At 35.4% G+C, this 19,626-nt stretch overlaps 1 long non-coding RNA gene across 1 annotated transcript in view; it reads right to left on the bottom strand.

Annotated features, from left to right (window-relative positions):
- Nucleotides 1-19,626, bottom strand: part of LOC145683418 (uncharacterized) — a 335,902-nt gene that overhangs the window by 79,274 nt on the left and 237,002 nt on the right. The window contains exon 3 of the long non-coding RNA XR_014131085.1: nt 15,289-15,312. This is a non-coding gene — a long non-coding RNA (uncharacterized LOC145683418). The remainder of the gene's footprint in view (nt 1-15,288; nt 15,313-19,626) is intronic.

The following is a 19,626-nucleotide window of genomic DNA, read 5'->3' as shown; positions in this document are numbered from 1 at the left end:
GTTCAAGTAACTGCTGAAAGACGTCGGGGCAAACAACGGCTAATCGGTAAGATTCAAGATGAGGAGGGTCGTTTATGGTTGGGAACCAATGTTGTTCCTTGTTTTACCCGTTATTATACCCGTCTTTATAGCCGACATCCTTCTTCTCCGTGCCCTGATGATTTGTTTTCTGAGTTGACTCCCTTAGAACCTGCAGCTCAAGATGTTTTGAATGCCCCTTTTACTGAAAATGAAATCAAGCATGTTATAATGACCACGCCAAAACATAAATCTAGTGGTGTGGATGGATTTCCTTATGAATTTTATCAAACTTTTGCTGATATTTTTATTCCTTTTTTTACCGAACTTTTTAATGATTTTCGTGTCAACTTACGTTTAGGGACCTCTCTTACGCATAGTATTATCGTTTTACTTCCGAAGCAGTCTCAGTCCCCTTGTGTCACTCAGTACCGGCCTATAAGTCTTACTTGCTGTGATTATAAACTTTTAACCAAGGTTCTTGCCTTTCGTTTACGTAATTTCCTCCCAAATATTTTACATTTTGCCCAATTTGGTCATGATGTCCAACACCCCCTATATTTTGCACTAGCAAATATTCGTGACACCATCGCTTTTTTTTAGCGTTATCCCACTCGCGCCACAGCAATATTAAGTACTGACTTTTCCCAGGCCTTTGATAAAATTGATCATGACTATCTTTTTCGTGTTTTGGAAGCATTACATTTGGGCACCATTTATTTTAATATGCTCTGTGCTCTTTATCGAGATCGTACGGCACAATTGAAACTTAATGGAGCGCTTACTTCTTCATTTCGGCTTGAACGTGGTCTAATCCAAGGGTGTCGTTTATCCACCCTTTTGTATAGCATTGCAGTAATGCCTTTTATTAGTAAAATTTATCGTGAAATTGATGGCATTTGTCTTAATAAGGCGGTTCTCAAACTACAAACGTACGTTGATGATTTTAGCTTCTTTTTTCATTCTCAAAGTGACCTTGATACGATTCAATATAATTTGCACTTATTTAGTCAAGCCTCAGGTGCGACCCTCAATGTTGAGAAAACCAAATTGTTATGCCTTTCCGACCAAGCACATACGTCTTTTGTTTCCCCCTTCACATCTGTTTCTTGTCATAAAATTCTTGGTATTACCTGGTATCCATCCGTTAAACATACCATCTCGGTAAATTATAATCTTGTTGTTTCTAAGTTGGTTACTTTATTCTATCAACATAAAACAAGAAATCTTACCCTTTTTGAACGTGCCACTTTTATTCAGGTTTATGCTCTTAGTTTTTATATTTTATTATGCAACTTTTCCCGCCCTCGGTTGCTATTCTTAACAAAGTAAACAAACATATGTTATATTTTCTTTGGTATCAACATACTCTTCGGGTAAATCGCCAGGTAGTTTGCAGTCGACCTTCTGTTGGAGGCCTTGGTATCAAGGACATTGCTTTACAGGCCAGATGTCTTTTTCTTCATAGAACCTGTAAACTGCTTTGTGTTTTTAGCAATTCCTTTTCGTCACAATACATCATGCGCTGTCTGAGTCACGTGACGCTTACTGCTCCTGTCTCCGTTAATGGATGGTCACAGACCTATCCTTATTTAAAAACGGTAGTTCTCGATATTGCATATGGCCTTATCGCACGGGCTCAGCTTGAAGATATGACCGTTTCACAATTATATCAATATTATGCTTCTCCCTCTTGCGTTCCGCTTATAGTACGTAAATTTCCTAATAATAACTGGCCTCAAATTTGGCGTAACATTGGTTCCCCAGTTTTATCTTCCCCCTTACGTTCGCTTTGGTATTTATTGGTGCATAACTTATTTTTAACAAATGCACGAGCTTATACGCTGGGCATCTCCCCTGCTTCCCTCTGTCACATTTGTGGACAAACTGATACCCTCTCACATCGTCTTCATACCTGTACTAGGATATACCCTCTTTGGCAAAAATATACTCAGATTCTTGCCAGAATCCTTCGCACTAGTACCGACTATATAACTTGTGACAATATGATTTTGCGCCCCGATTTTGTTTACTTCCCTCCAGTTAAACATAATTTTGTTGTGTGGTTGACAATTACAACGGCTGATCTCTTTCTTCATCTTTCTACGGATTTCTCCCCGGATTTATACATTTCTTGGTTATCTTATTCTCTTTTGCGTATACCTGTTCCCCAACGTCATCGCTGGTTTGCTCAGTATTATCAGGCGATCTATTATTATTATTTTTTTTTGCTTTAACTACTGGTATGTTTATTTTTTATATTTCTTGTTATTAGTTGCATTTTTCTAATTGTTATTACTGTAACTATTATGTAAGTGCTCAATAAATACTATTAGAAAAAAAAGTGGTAGAGCGTTCACCTCTGGTGCTTGGGGTCCCGGGTTCGATCCCAGCCCCCGCCAAGTGAACTTTGTGGTGGACAAACACCGTGCTCGTGGGTTTTCTCGGGGTTCTCCCGTTTCCTCCCACTTTCTTCATTCCACCATTTCACTCATCTCTCATAATCACCGTCTCCTTTAGCCTAACCGGCATAACCGTGGGACGTAAAACTCAAAGATTTCATTTTCATTTTACATTCCACTAATTCTTCCATCGTCATTCACTTGCTTTAATTATCGCCTGCGTTAACCTAACTGGCATAATTGTTTGAAATTAAATTGTAAGATTTCATTTTGAAATCGAATAGCGAGACTAAATTAGGTTGCTACCCGTTTGTTTGTTCGATGAAGGTTAGTGTTTCTTTTCAGCACCGAGGCTGTATGAGACGGAGACTTATAGTTTAAGGTGCAATCCGAACCACTATATTAGTTCAGATTTTATTAATGCTTAAGTGGGACCATTACTTTCAATTTTCCATTCATTAACTTTAACTTTTCTGATATTTTTTTCTCTATTTGTCTCACATATTTACAGTACTCTTACAGAATATTTTCTACTTTGATCTCTTCATGAAATCCATATATATGCTCCCTAAGGATTCAATTGTTAATTTAATGAGAGACTTGCGAGACCGTTGGAATACAAAATTAGTGACGAACAGAACTTGATCCGTGGCATCTACATGTACACCATTGTTCTCTGGATTTTCTGTCTTACGGACATGCTTCAAACACTCGCTGCCCTACGAAATATTGCGCAACTCATGCTACACAATGCTTTATATAAGCATTATATAACTACATATGAGATTTCGTAGTTGACTTTCCCATCTTCCGGGAACAAAAACTAATTGCAAGATTCTATTCAATAATAATAATAATAATAATAATAATAATAATAATAATAATAATAATAATAATAATAATAATAATAATAATAATGTGTAACTTTTACTGCTCGACTACTGACATTTGTGCTGGCAACTTGATAGTCATATACTTTCAGTTGAGTTGATCTTGAGTTTAACATCTTTTTCAGCAGCGAGGCTTTATGTGAGGGGAACTACTGATTAACGTGGAATCCGAAACACATGAGCTCCCGCCGGGAATCAAACCCGGGTATTCCACTCCAAAGGCATGCACGATAACCGCTTAGCCACGAAGAAGCCCATAGACATATTTTCTTTCGGTGCAGTTTTCATTTCACTATTGCAAAAAACTCAATTCGATATATTATTGTCACACTATACTTGTATATACATAAATGTTCTACCTGAGTCTCAGGAACCATTACAGGATAAAGTTAATGTCAATTTAGCAGTACCTAAACAACATCCTATTTTTCAATATAATCCTCTCCGCATATTACCGCTTCGCTAATATAATCACAGCCACAATTAGAGAAAGAAGATCAGAAGTCTAACCTCAACGTCGTAGTATATCCACACCAGCAGAAAACTACTGTTTAAAACGATTTTTCTTCCCTGGCCAATGAAATGGCAGAGCCGTATTTAATAGTTGAACAAACCAGCTTGCATAACCAAAATAGAAAGGGGAATTAAGAGAAGAAGCAATGAAGCAAAAAAACTATTAGAACGGGGAGAAGTATGGAGAAGTCAGGGGTCACCACAAAACCTCCAACAAAATCAACAACAGAAGATCAAATACTGGACTTTGCAATATGCAGGGAGCGTAGGCACTGTGATTCCACCTACTTTAAACGTCCAAAAAGCGAGTAGGACCAACCCCTGCCCAGGAGTCAAAGATCAAGCAATTCTAATGACAGAACAAATCCTATAAATAATCACTAAATTGCGGAGACAATCACTGCTAGTGGACACCGAATCCAGCATTTCTATCTGACCTTTCGAATATTTTTTCATGATGTTCAATTAATTCAACATAAAACAGCGGTTAAAGGGATATGAAATATAATTATTAACTTGAAATATGTAGCAATGGTATCATTCAAAGTTGGCAAACGATATTCTTTGATTACTTTGGTATGATGAAGAAATCATGTATTCCAGTTAGTTTTGGTTTACACTTGCTTCAATGCTTATATGTTACAATCGATTTAACAAGGAATCTCATATCTCTATTTAAAAATCATAAAAAGCCAACATTACCGGAAAAGAACCAGAAAAACATTTTATTACAACACAAGACTCATATACTTAGACAAAGAATACAAGCTTGCTTGTTTATCGACAAATGCATTACTTTGGTTCCACTTTTCCACGCATTTATTCCGGTAATAGCAAAAAGTCAGATTGACGATTCTACATCTTTCTTCGTACCATTTTTCCACGGCTTCTTGACAAATACAAACAATTGAGCAAAGGTTAGACGTAAACAACTTGACTGGTAATTTCCAATTCAAATACTTAGCCTGTAACTTTATGGAAAAATACGCCACTGGTGGATCTTGTGGCATGTCAGGATTAATCTTTTCCAACATTGAAAGCTAGCTCAATAGAAGAAAATAAGAATTGTACAGGAAAAGAGGAGGTTGAGAATTCTTTGAACTATAGATAAAAAAATTTCAAAATTGATGTTTTTCATACTATTCCTAATTTAGACCAGTCACAGGAACAGGCCATTCACGAGTTAATATACAAATATAAAAATGTTTTATACACTCCGGACTGCACTGAACATTATAGGGGCTACAATCATAAAATAAGAATCCCTAAATCCTCTGTGTTCCAGAACAAGTCTCCCTGCTCCAATGCATGTTCGAGATCAGGCAGACAAACAAATTCAAGAACTTATTAATGCTAGAATTATACCACCCACGTAAGATACTAGTTTCGCCTCGCCACAGATTATTGTCAAGAAACCAAACACGAACGCATTTAGAATTGTTTCTAATTTACAGCAGTGCATTAAATACCCGTGGGTGCCATTCCAGTCAACTGAGTATGTGTTAAACACTTTCAAAGGCAAGCAATACATAACCACCTTATATCTCTCCTCAGGCTACCACCAAATCTTGCTCCACCCGAAAAGCCGATTGACCTTCGAGGCCAATCACACAAGAAAATCTTTCAAAATTCTCATACGCGTGATGGGTCATAAAACTAGCACACAAGCTCTCTTAATTGCAACTAGGATAATTTTACATTGATTGACGAATAAGATATTTTGCCGCTCTCGTTTTTGTATTATTTCGGAGAATACAACAAGCACATGGGAGTTACTGATCAAATAGACCAGAATATATCATATTGTAGTATTGGGATCGGATCCAAAAAGTGGTTGTGTTTCGTTTCTCTTGGATGATTAACGTATTGGTACAAAATGCATGGCTTTTGTTGAGAAAAACCAGAATATACATCTCACACTTAGAATTTCGAAGGCACATCGTCCAAACTTATTTGAAAAAATATAAGACCGTACCATTAGGTGCAGGACGTCCAGCTATTTCTAAGTACAGCAGTCAACAATATCGTGTAAGCGAAGATGTTCGTCTTGATGGAAGAGACCACTTAGTGATTCGCTCTGAGCGTAGACGTTGTGCAGGTACATTGTTTTCGAGCACAGTTCGTACGAAATGTTTCAAATGTAATGTGGGCTTGTGCACTGACTGTTTTTTTTTTCAATTTCCTTAAAGTCCCATAGATAAGGGGCTCCATAATTTGACAATTCCATAGTACCAATCCTGTGTTTCTTTTTGTCTTCTTGTGTGTAACAGATTGTAACACAATAAATGTTTTCCTTTTTTGCATGTGTTAATAATTTAACAGGACATCCATCTAATCATAATATTTGAAAGTATTATTTAAACGCCTAGCGTCTTCATATGATCACGGGTACACCAACGAAACCGTTTACGTCACGAACTAAAATTTCTCATGGAGGGGGTTAAATCACCACTCTAGGCCGCTGTGGGATAGAAAATCTTACCTTTCTAATCTTAAGTTACTTATCACCATCGACTTCGGTAGAGGCAAAAGCATTACAGCTAAGCCGCATAGTGTTGCTACTGTAATTGCATCCATAACACCGATTTGAGAATAAGCTAGCAATTATTTATTTCAAACTAATTTACGGCTTTAGCTTGTTTCACAGGCATATTGAAACGTGTGTCGCATGGATATTCCTTTCAATAGATTAGCGTGCACTGCTATATATAATAACATATATACAAAAATAATTAAAAAATTGATTTTTGTAAAGTGTAAAGTATACCACAATAATGGAACGGGTAGTATAGTGGGATTAGAGTTATAGTGTATTGCCTGTCACATGGAGACCATTACCCAAATGATCCATGACATTTTATTTAGATGTGACAGATAGTAAAATAAAAGAGATTGAATAAAAATAATAAGAATGCATCATGTAATTAATTAATATTCAGAATAAAAGAAACAATCACACATAAGTCAAATGCACAAATATATTACGGTACTAAAGAAAAGAAGAATACAATAACTACAAAAACATGTAAATTGCTAATAAATAATTTTGACCTGTCACATTATACCCTACTTTAGTTATATTTTCTTTCTGAGTTTATATTTAATGTTCTGCCGACAGCTACTCAGAGACTTCATGTTGAAGCTATGAATGGAACGAAGTGAATCCGAAATGGTGGATTCCGAATGAATGATTCCAAAAGAATGATTCTCGGTTTATAAATTTTTTCTTTTTATACCCGTAAATGTCCATGTTTGTTACAACTAGTTGGCACTATATTTTTGAATCTTAAAATGTCCAAATTATAGTTTTTTGATAACTATTATTGTTATGTATACAAATATAAAGGTTATTTTTGTTTTTCTGTTTAGGTTTGGAAAAATCCGTGTATTTGTCCACCAGAATATCACCAGATATTTTGTTTTTAACTTTTTTTTGCAAACAATAGATCAGATCACAGATGCACATATTGAGGTCAGCTAGGTGTTACGCTATAGCTTGTTATGGGAAAGTTTGCTTTTTAGTTTACACAACCTTGGCCTCAGGTTATTCTTATTTTTGGATGCTTTGACTATTTGCATTGAAAAATATTTTAATTGTTCATTTTGTTCTGTTAATTAAAAAACCTTATGCAATATTAAGTGATAATTCACATATTATATGACAATAATCATTGAACTCTCAGATATATACAGACCCGACTCTCTGTCCGCAAACTTGATTCGTGTTGCAAGATGATACACTAGGCCAACCTGTGAAGACCCGCAATGCTCAACTTCGGTAAAAGTTTAGGAAAAGGGTGATACTTCTTGTTTGTCGTCTGCAGTGATTCATTTTTTGTTTCAAGTGTCTACATGCACTACGAACAGAAAAATGCCTTTACCGGGTGGTATGATATATATACCGTCAAACTAAAATGATAAAAGTCATTCTAGGTTCGAACTTCATTCATGTTGAAAAATTGAATGAGATCGGTTCGGTGGTTCCAAAGCTATGAAGTTTTACTTGCATTTATTTACCCGCTTTACTGGGTAAAATGAAAATTTAAATGTACAATTCCTTATCTCATGTGTTTAGTACCCATGAAATATGCTGTTTTCGTATTTAATGTAATCGAATTAAATGGCATCGGAAAGATCACTGATCACCTCAGAGACCCCGAAAATCATGAATTCGACACTAATATTAATCGTTTTCGATCATTTTATTATCTACCCCTCTCCCAAGTTACGTTGCTGAATTTGGTTTAAACGGGATCTGAAGAGTCATTCTTCATCTCAGCGGCTCTAAAACTATGGACCAAACACTAATATCGGAAATTTTTAACCATTTATATATATATATATATATATATATATATATATATATATATCCCCTCCTCCTCTTCTATGTTGCACGGCAGGGCATCGGATGTGTCACCGGTCATCTCAGCGACTAAGGAAACTATGAATTCGACACTAATATGGGTTCTTTTTTATCTATTTGATTTATCTCCCTTTGCCCTCTCCCAAAATGCGGGGCTGAATTTGGATTGGAACAACAGAAGTGTCACTGTTCATCTCGGCGATCCCAAAAGCTATAGATTCAACACTAATATCTGTCGTGTTCGATCATTATATCCCTTTCCGCCATGTTGCTTCCCGTGTCATTGGAAGTGTCACCATTCATCCCAGTGGCCCCGAAAATTGTGGATTCAGCACTAATATCGGTCATTTTCGATTATCTTTAAACCTTTTCCTCCCCCAAGTTGAGGGTTTGAATTTGAATTTGAATTTAAACGGGATCGAAAGTACCACTGTTCGTATAAGGGATCCAGAAAACTATAAATTCGACAATGATAGTAGCCACTTTCTATCATATTTATATATCTCTTTCTTTCCCTCCCCAAGTGTCGGAGCTGATGTTAGACTTAAACCGGATCGCAAATGTCACTGTTCATCTTAATGATCTCGAAAACTGTGGATTAGGCACTAATATGGGTGAGTTTCGATTATTATTATATATAGCTCCCGGTCCCCCTCCTCCTTGATGCGACACACGGCACCAGAATTTTCACCGTTAATCTCAGCTACTCGTAAAACTATGAATTCGCCATTAATATTAGTCATTTTCTATCATTTTAAATGTTTATTCCCCTCCACTACGTTGTACTCTCCTCCTTTCCTACTATCAGGGCTGAACATGGTCTGAAGCAGAATCAGAAGTGTCACTATTTCTCTCGTCAACCCCGAAACCTATGGATTCAACACTAATTTCGGTCATTTTGATCATTTTGAAATTTATCTTTCCCCTCCCCTTCCCTTCGTTGCATCGTGAAAATGAATAGCCCAAAACAATCACCGCCCCAAAACTCATGTATGTTGAAAATTTGATTGAGATCGGTCAGGTGGTTCAAGAGTGATGAAGTCACAAATGCAGTCATTTTTATTTTAATTTTTACATATATCTCCTCCTCCTTATGCACTACGTCGGCTCGTCAAAGTGAAACGATTAAAAACTCCGAAGATCCGACCTTCATATATGTTGAAAATTTGAACAAGATTGGTTGGGTGGTTCAAAAGTTATTAGATTTTATTAGTTTTTATTTTATACGTCCCCCTCTCCTCCCTCTCCCCTAGGATCTACCGCTAAAGTGAAATTGCAAATTTGTTTTCAGATTCGAACCTCGTGTATCTTGAAAATTTGATTGAGAACGATCGGATAATTCAAGAGTTAAGTTACAAAAATAGTCACTTTTAGTCCTATATGAATTGATTTTTATGTATCTGCTCCCTTCCTCTCCCCCTCCCCCAGGCTGCACCGTAAAAGTTAAATGACAAAGACATCCAATGCCCGAACTCTATGTTGAAAGTGTGGTCAACATCGGTTGAGTGGTTCAAGAGTTATTACGTTTTATTTATTTTATATATCTGTCCCCTCCCCCTTCCCTTCCTTGTACTGTAAAAGTGAAATGAAGAAAGCATCTCAGGCTCAAACCTTATTTGTGTTGAAAATTAGACCGAGATCGGTAGGGTGGTTGAAGAGTTTAATTTTACTCATTTTCATGTATTTCCTCTGTCCCTGCCCCACCCCTAAAATCTACTGTCAAAATGAAATGATAAAAAGCTTCCCAGGTTTGAATTTCATATATGTTGAAAATTTGATTGGTTCAAGAGTTATTAAATTTAATTTATTTTTATAGATTTCTCCCCTCCCCCTCCCCTAAGTTCTACCACTAAAGTTATATAAGAAAAAACACGTAAGGTGCGAACTTCATCTAAGTTGATTTTTTCAAGGTCAATCGGGTGGTTTAAGGGTGATGAGGTCACAAAGACAGTCTCTTTTACTTTTACTTTTGTTTTACATATATATCTTCCCCCTCCCCTTTGTTGCACTGTAAAAGTGAAAAGAAGAAAACATCCCATGCCCGAACTTTATTTTCAAATTTTGATCGAAATGGGTTGGGTGGTTCAAGAGTTATTAAGTTTTATTTATTTTTATATATATGTCCCCTCCCCCTCCCCTTCTTTGTACTGTAAAAGTGAAATGAATAAAGCGTCTCAGGCTCAAATCTTATCTATGTTGAAAATTAGATCGAGATCGGTAGGGTTGTTTAAGAGTTGTTTTTTTTTTAATTCTCATATATTTCCCCTTCCCCCTGCCCCTCCCGAAAAATCTATTGTCAAAATGAAATCATAAAAATCTTCCAGATTTAAATTTCATATATGTTGGAAATTTGATTGAGATCGATCGGGCGTTTCAAAAGTTAATAATTCACAAACATGGTCACATTTATATTTATATTTATTGATGTTTATATATTTCCACATCTCCCCTATGTTGCTCCGTTAAAATGAAATGATAAAAGTCATCCGAGTCCCGAACCTTATCTACATTGAAAATTTGATCAAGATCGGTCTTTTAGTTCAAGAGTTATTAAGTTTTATTTATTTTTTTCTATGTCCCCCTCCTTCCCCAACCCTAAGATCTATTAAGAACGTAAACAGCTAAAAATACTCCCAGGCCAGAGCCGCATCTAGGTTGGAAATTTGATCGATATCGGTCGGGCAGTTCAATAGATTAACACTCACAAACATAGTCACCCTAATTTTTATAATATAGAATTGTATATACATACCTCTCCCTCCCCTCCGTTCTAATAAAAACATTTTAGGCATAGGGTTATTTTTACGTAATATTCATATCCTACTTCTTACTGTGAATAATTCCTCTGCTATATCTGCTAATTTTCTTTATCATTTCAACAAATACTTGATTGGCAACAATGGTGAACGCAACTACAGGGTGTTTGAATTGCTCAAGTTCCTGCTTGGAAGACTCACGTAAATGGCACTGCGACCGAAAACACACCGATCGAGAAACGAAATTTTTCAGTCTGAACACACACTTTACACACACAATCGTCTATATCCGTATAAACAAGCGGATGCAAAAGAACTCTCGGGGGGTCTCTATAAGGGTCCTGCACGTGTTAAAAGTAAAAAACAGTTCAAGCAACTACTAAAAAATGCTCGATTTGCAAAAATTGCTCACAGTCCTGCAGTGTAGACCGATCGACCTACAAAGATTGTCGGGTTCACCAACTCATACACAAACACACACCCACACACACACACACACACACATATATATATATATATATATATATATATATATATATATATATATATATATATATATATATATATATATATATATAGTGTCGGATCCAGGATATGATAAAGGGAGGGGCTAAACCATAGTTTACCCCTTTATCCAGTGTAAAGCAGGATTGAAGCCCATTTTACCCAGTGTGTATCTGAGCGTCAAAGGAGGGCTTGTAACGAGTCGCCTTGAGGACACCCCCGGCTCGCGACTGAATGGACTCGTCCCATGTTGATGACGACATATGAAAAGCAAGATATTGTAAAAAAAATAGAAAATAAGGGAATATATGTTTACATTATGTTATAGTATTCTTTGAAACAAGTTAAATCTAATCTGTATATATATTTAATCTTTGTATTTTTCAGTTAGTTTTTTTAAATAAAAAAAGTAGAAAGGAAAGAGTAGGAGTGCGCGTATATTAGAACTGAAATGGAAATCATTCATGTCTGCTAGCGCGTCACGTGATCGTTCGTAGCTTCGCGGTATGCGGTTGCCTTGTGCCCGCATACTCTTTCTTAGTTCATCAGCCAGGACGGATCGTGAACTCGTGGTTCATCAGCTAGGACGGATCGTTAATTCATGGTTGTAGATGGTCAGCCAGGACGGATCGTATACTCATGGTTGCATGTGTGGTGACGGTTGTGGAACACACGTGTAGCAGTCGTTGCTTGGTGTCGTTGTCTATGTCTATGTTTAACAGTGAAGTTGAACTGGGACAATGAATATATTGGGCATAACGGCAAAAGGAGTGAAAAGTGTGGAAAAAGGTGCTTAGTGATATGAAAATAATTGCAGTTTCTCAGAAGCAAGTATTTCTGTTCAGCTTCTTTTCTTATTTTAAGCAGAATGATTACAGGAGTATTGGAGCCGAGGCTGTACAAACTTGAAATTTAATACTTGATTTCCAAATCACGTAATATACTGATTCCACAATTACTAATCTTTATGATACTCAAAATATCACACAATGAACCTTCAGACTTAAATGCTCTTTGGAAAGTTTTAGTCTTAAGTGCTCGATCTAAAATTATAGGACTAGGTACAATTTTAGTAAAGAGTATTGTATTATGAATAAGAATTTGATTCGAAAGAATTTCATAAGATTAATTGTGATAGTTCTTGATGTCACCAATTAGCGATTGTTGTACAGTCGGTGACAAAAGTAATTGAACCATAGATTTCGAGTCAACATTGAAACTTTCACTTAATATTTAAGAAAGAAATTCTTTGAATAGAATATTAGAATTGATATAAGATTGTTGAGACTTATTAGCTTCAGATTTATTGTATTATTATTAAATTTTTCTATTACTTTGAGAAATTACCTTTTGACTTTTGTATTATACTCAAACGGATTTAGATTAATATCGAGGTATCGAGATTGCTATTAGGTATTGCAATGAAATTAATAATCAATATATATTTGAATCAAATTAAATTATAGTTTGAATTTGGAAATCTCTTACGTATTACTACGCGGATTATATATATATATATATATATTTATATTTTTTTTAAATTTTACTTCTGTTGTTATTGTTGCTTTGTACATATAGATTAATCTAACGTATTAGTATATATGCACAACCAACTCTTTGAAATAAAGTTTGTTATTGAAAATTTGAAATCTGGTTCTTCCATTATTTATGATTATTTGTATATCCTGTTTATTTTGCGCTACGCATTGACATATTCACAAGGAACACAAGGAAAATCAATCCGTCCAGCCTGTCGCGGCGACTTTGGGTTTATGTGTCTGTTCGGCCAAGACTCTTCTTTCGGGTTTGCTACTCGAGTTTAAATCGATTGTTGAATTAAAAATTCTTTTCTTTTTTCTTCTTTGTTAAGACTCTCAATTTGGATTTGTGTGGCGTGACTAGGAGGAAAGGGTCGTTACAGGCTATAGCCCCTTGGATCCGCCAATATATATATATTGTAAACATTTACTGCTTTATTACTATTATGCCTATAGTAATAATACCTATGCCATTATGCCTATGTTCACGGTTCAAACGTCATTTTCTTGTGTATAAGGTACCAATCGCATGTCTCCAAAGAAAAAAACTGAGAGATACCGAATGGTACACACAATCCGTATGCAAAGTTTCTTCTGGTATCTTGAAAACTAAAGGCGTGAAAAATTTTTGAAATTGCCTTAAGAAAAAGTAAAAAGGCCAAGTTGACCAGCCGGCTCCAAAACGCCTTTTGGGTATTATGTGGTTCATCCACCATTTGACAAATAAAAAACGTCTTAAATATTTGTTATAGAACCTAAATAAGCGATCAAAGACGATACTACGCCACGGTAACAAAAGTTAACAAAAATCCTAAAAGTACTAAACAAACGAGTTGAAACTGAATAATTATTTTTTTTTAATTACATCGTACTTTTGTCCTTTTGTAATGACGTTCATACATTCTAAGTGTGTTTATATTTGTGTTTTATGAGGATTCATACTGTATACTTTTGGTTAAGATTCATAGGTCACTTCCGCTTTATTGACGTAACCTGATTCGGGGAGTAATTGAAGTTGGAATGACTCAACAAACTATGAAGCATCCTACTTCAGCCATGATCTTGCGTGTGATGTTTGTCTTCAGGCCTCAGAAATCGTATATAAAGGAGGGAACAATGAAGCATGATCAATACCTACAAGTTATTCAAGAACTGCCTCCTCAGACTGCAGTCTGATTTGATGACGCACACTTCATATTTATGCATCATGGAGCACTATGCCACCTGTGCGAAACTGAGAAAATTCTTCGACAACAACGAAATTAATGTTCCTCCGTGGCCGAGCAATACTATTAATATGAACTCGATTGAAAACCCTTGGAACTTCATGAAGGAAGACTAAAAGAAGAAGCATATTACAATAAAACATCAATTGATCGAAAAAATAAACAATTTGTGGTATCATGACGCTGAATTGAAATGAAAATGTACCAAATTCGTCTATAGCATGCCACAAGGAATAAAAGACTTAATAAAGAATAACAGATTTCATACGAATGTTAATCTGTGTCTGAGAGATCATTTTCTTGTAATTATTCCATTTCATTTGTTGTTTCAAATTTTGATACACACTCTGTATAGCATTCATATTTGAATATCACGTACGCGTATTGATAATGAAAAGCATGTGTCATGAACACAAGAAATTAGAAAAGTTACAGATCAGTACTTTGGACCAAGTTCAAACGCGTTTTCTGACGTTATATTGTAAGAACAGTTAAATATTCAGAAACTGAGTGTTGAGTCTAAGAATTTGAACATGTCTGTAAATATTCTTCAAGCATTTGAGAAATGATCCTAGTTACTGATATTCTATAAATTACTAGAAGTTACTAAACGAATAGAAAGATTATAATACACGGAACTATTAAAACCTTAGTTATTTAGTAGGAGCTATTACATTTATTATCCACCGAACTGTGAGTACAAAATGATCCTATAGAAATTTGTTAACAACATAATAATTTTGGCTTATATATATATATAAACAATTATTGTTAAATGTATACTATATGATATATACGAATATCCACCTTTGCTTTCACGAAGTTCAAAATGTAAGCAGTTATTTCCACGTCTCTAAAGTAGTAAAGGAAATGAACCTTAAGTTAAATATAAGTGACAATTCTTATTTGTGACATTTATAGTAATCTTATTCATTAACATTGTTCATTAGTTATACTTAATACCTGAACATTCACCGTTCCAATCGTGTCATCTCGCATTAGTTTTAGTCACACATTCTTATTGTGTAGTTAGGTTACATGCAAGCAAGAATATTGAATGAACTTAAACAGTTCTTACCTAATTCGAATATTGGTAGACGACCTGTAATTATAGGAATCACTTATTTCGTACAAGGAGTGGATGTTAACAAAAATGTAATATTTTAATAGTTTAAGAAAACTAAGTAAGACACTAAGAAGTTAATGTAAGTAATGTAAATGTAATGAATTAATTTATTTCTAAGAAATTAATGATTGTAAACGTTTTATTTCGATTATTAACAATAATGTAGTGAGCCACTTTGATACGGGCAGCTAAAGTTGGAAATTAAAAACGAATAAACTACTACGTAAGGAATAGTGGTAGGATCGTTGTTGGGACAATAAAATGTTTTGATTATGAATTAAACACATTAAGCACCTCTAGTAAATGTGTCGGCTGAGATGAGTAAATCCCAAGGGATAATACTACCACTTTGATTCGTAACTGTGTGTTTCTCCATGGGAGTCAAATAGGTCAATTCGAACAAGCAAAAGCAATGTGTTTATTGTCATTCTCTGATTTATTGACCATGATATCAATATATTCTAAGATGTTCAAAATTGCTTTGTAATATTCAAATACTTAGAGTATACATGAAGTTTTAACCAGATACTCACTCACGGCATTTTTATTCATAGAATTTACTTGAATTGTTTTCGATGAAAATGTAAAATACATGTTTAACGGTGATATATCTATGCATAATACCCACTAAAGTACAAAGAGGAGAGTTTTGGATAAATTTAGGATATCTTTCTAACATTTCCATTCGTCTTACAATGATGGGATATAAATAATTCGTTATCACTTTCTACGACACACTTCAAATCGCTTTTTGACCCTAAATATAGCATATGAATAATAAGTATGAGTACCTTACTACGGTAATATGTATATAGGCTACAGAAGATACTTAAGGAGGTCTTCTACCTCTTCGCTTATGTTTCTAACTTCCCATTTGAAAACATGTAAATTTTAATATGGTAATTTCTAACAAAGTATTGCAGGTAATGACTTGAAATTTTTAATACAAATACACAAGACCCATATAAATCCGACCATGGTCTCCAATTTACGTTACATGCGTTAGATTAATTGCAATATATTGTTCAGTAAGTTTGGCAACAGAGAATAAAAAGTATGCTCCAGAGGGGATCAGTGGTTAGAATGGTCTGGACTGGAAGAGTCCGAAACCACTTCTTTCTTCCTTTCACGGTTCGTTTGTTTCTTCCACCCCATGCAGTCACAAGAAGACAACTTATTTCGGAAAGCATTTTGAATTAGTAGCAAAAAGCAAAACTGAATGACACCACGGACGGATTAAAGGGAGAGGCGGTCACTCCCTCCGAGAACATTTGAATACTTTGAATAATCGGAGTAAGAAACTAGAAATTCCGTAATCTAATAAGAAAAGTTTGTTGAAGTATACAGATCAAGACGCATTTCAAGTGTCACAGTATTGTACTCTCCTCCCCTCCCCTCCCCTCCCAATTTCCTTCTGAAGAAGTTCTCTTTTGTTTCTCTGTTCCGTATTAACCTTTACACTTACACTTTCACTATCCAGTATTGATTTTGACCATACCATCTGCACAGAAGGCGAGTAAGGTTTACGAGTCCTTCCTGCCCCCTTTTTAAAAAATTGCTAATTATAATAAAATTTATCGAAAACAATTCATCTCAACGATAAAGACTTATACACATTCATTATTGCAATCTTAAAATAAACTCGCCGCCTGTCGCGTATGCTAGCGATCTAATATATACGAATAGATGAAAAGTTAGTTTGAAGCCTTATGTATTGTTTTTCTGCGAGTAAGTCCGAATTCATACTTGTTTCTATTGTTGCATCGACAAAAGTGAGTGCCAAATCGATTTAGGCTCGTTGGCCTTTGCGAGGTCCCTAAAGATGCAAGGCCGTGGGCAGTCGCCCACGACTTGAAACGCCTCTGCACTAGAGGTCTGCACGTGCTCGGGCCTACAAAGCATGTATCACTTCAGGCCCGGGAGAGGTTCGGGCAGTAGCGTAATTTCAGATTTGGCTTGGGGGGCATGACCCTTGATATATGTAAAATTTCACGTTTTTCACTGACTTACTATTATTCTATTGATAAAATCTATATAAATCTCAAACTCAGGCGGGCAAATGCCCCTTCCTGCCCCCCTAAATGACGCCCCTGGGTTCGGGCTGTGAATTTTTAAATATACAACCATATGTCTCGGACTTTTTCGGGCCTAACTTTGTAAATGTAGTGTAAAACGATACAAATTGCACCGTTCTTTCTGGAGGACTTTTAAAACACAACTGCAAAATCAAACCTGGAATTGCTGTAAATAAAAATACAATTTTGCATTAATAATTAAGTTTCTGTAATTCGGGCTCATTTGATTATCACACGACCTCAGGCCGAGCTCGGGCCTAAATGCTAAACCATATTTCGGACTCGGGTCGGGCCTCACATTGTAAATTCATGGACCGGGCCCGGGCTGAAAATTCCGACCCGTGCAGATCTCTGCTCTGCACCCGCACACATTCCTTCCTAGTCCAGAAAATCTCCTCCCCTCCGCATCGTCAATAATGGTAAATTTTTCCTCGTATATTTGCTTATTATTGTAAGAGAATTTCAAACCATAACTCTAAAATTTGTTCGTTCTCTGGGGTAATGTGAGTAATGCAAATTAAGAAAGATATGCGTAATATACAAATATCAGAAGAACTTGATATCAATTTGAATAGACCTTTTACGTAATGTTTATTTTGGAAATAATAAACTTATGCAAATATATCGAGGCATGTGAAATTTAATGTTAAATAGTGGCGAGTGAGCCAGAAGGGGCGTGCACTATTCAGTTAGTCAAAGAACTCATATATGTAGCTTGAAAACTACTACTATTTAAACCAATATTGAATTAGACAAATTTGTAAAAAGTAGGATAACTATAGTTGGAAATAGTGTGTGTATTTTTTTAGGAGGAAACCCAGTAGTACATTCTCGATAAAATAATAATAATAATAATAATAATAATAATAATAATAATAATAATATAATAATCTTCCTCACTTCAATCATAGGTTGATGCGCAAGAAGGAAATTTTAAAACTTTTGTCTCCCCTGGAAAAGCTGTTTTATAATTTGATAAGGTCCCTCCTTCGTAACTGCATCTTGGTTGGGCCGCGGTGACTCAGCGGCAGAGCGTTCACCTCTAATGCATGGCGTCCTTAGTTCGATCTCAGCTCGCAACAAGTGAACTTTGTGGAGGACAAACACCATGTGTGGGGGTTTTCTCGGGGTTCTCCCGTTTCCTTCCACTTTCTGCATTCCACCATTTCCTTCATTTCTCAACATCACTAGCTCCTTTAACCTACCAGGCATAACTGTGGGACGTAAAATTTCTAGATTTTTCTATCCTTGGTCTTCCAATTCCTGGTTTTTCTTCTGCCTTTTCCTGTATCAACACGGTGGTCCGATCGGAGTGTCGAATAAGATAGGCAAGCATGCTGTTTTTTCTCTTTCCTATTATCTTCATGATCTGTCGTCCTTCACTAGCTTCCTTTAGTACGTCTTCATTCCTTCCCTTATTATTATTATTATTATTATTATTATTAATAATAATAATAATAATAATAATAATAATAATAATAATAATAATAATAATAATAATAATAATAATCTTTCTACAGGTACATCTCGCTTTTGTGGCAAGATTCGCCCATTCTAAGGTTTTAAACTTTTGCTCTTGATTATAAAAATTCATTATACATTATAAAAGTCTATACAAAGAAATGTATAGGTCTACATCCTATAAATAGTATACACACATTCTGCCATTATAAAAATAGTATACATCTTACAAAAATAAATTATCAACGAAATACCTCACTACTGTCAAACAACATTTGTACTGTGTATATATTTATATTGATTATATAGACTGTCATGTCTTTTAATCACATGCTACCCAGCTTGCCTCACGACGATGGGCAGACGCCAATAATTTGTGTATTCTAGCAGGGAATCGAACCTAGAACCTGACGATCAGGAGTCGAATGCTATAACTACTAGACTATGGAACCCCCTTGAATGACTATAAGGATAAAATTCAAATGATTCTACAAGAAACAGTTATCAACGAAGTATTTCACTACATTACTAACACTAACGACATTTATACTGTTGATACATTTATATTAATTACTTTACGAAAACAGGTAGAATGACTATATATCTAAAATTAAAATGATCCTACAAAAAGCTTTTTTTTTCAACGAAATACCTTACTATTGTCAAACAACATTCATACTTTGTGTACACATTTATATTAATTACTTTATAGAAAAGAATAGAATGATTATATGCCTGAAGTTAACTCGTCCAA

Source organism: Thermobia domestica, chromosome 4 (assembly GCF_964235325.1).
Source record: "Thermobia domestica chromosome 4, izTheDome1.hap1.1, whole genome shotgun sequence".
Lineage (NCBI taxonomy): Eukaryota > Metazoa > Arthropoda > Insecta > Zygentoma > Lepismatidae > Thermobia > Thermobia domestica.
Note: the sequence above shows the minus strand (reverse complement) of the source record. Positions and strands in the feature narration are given on the sequence as shown.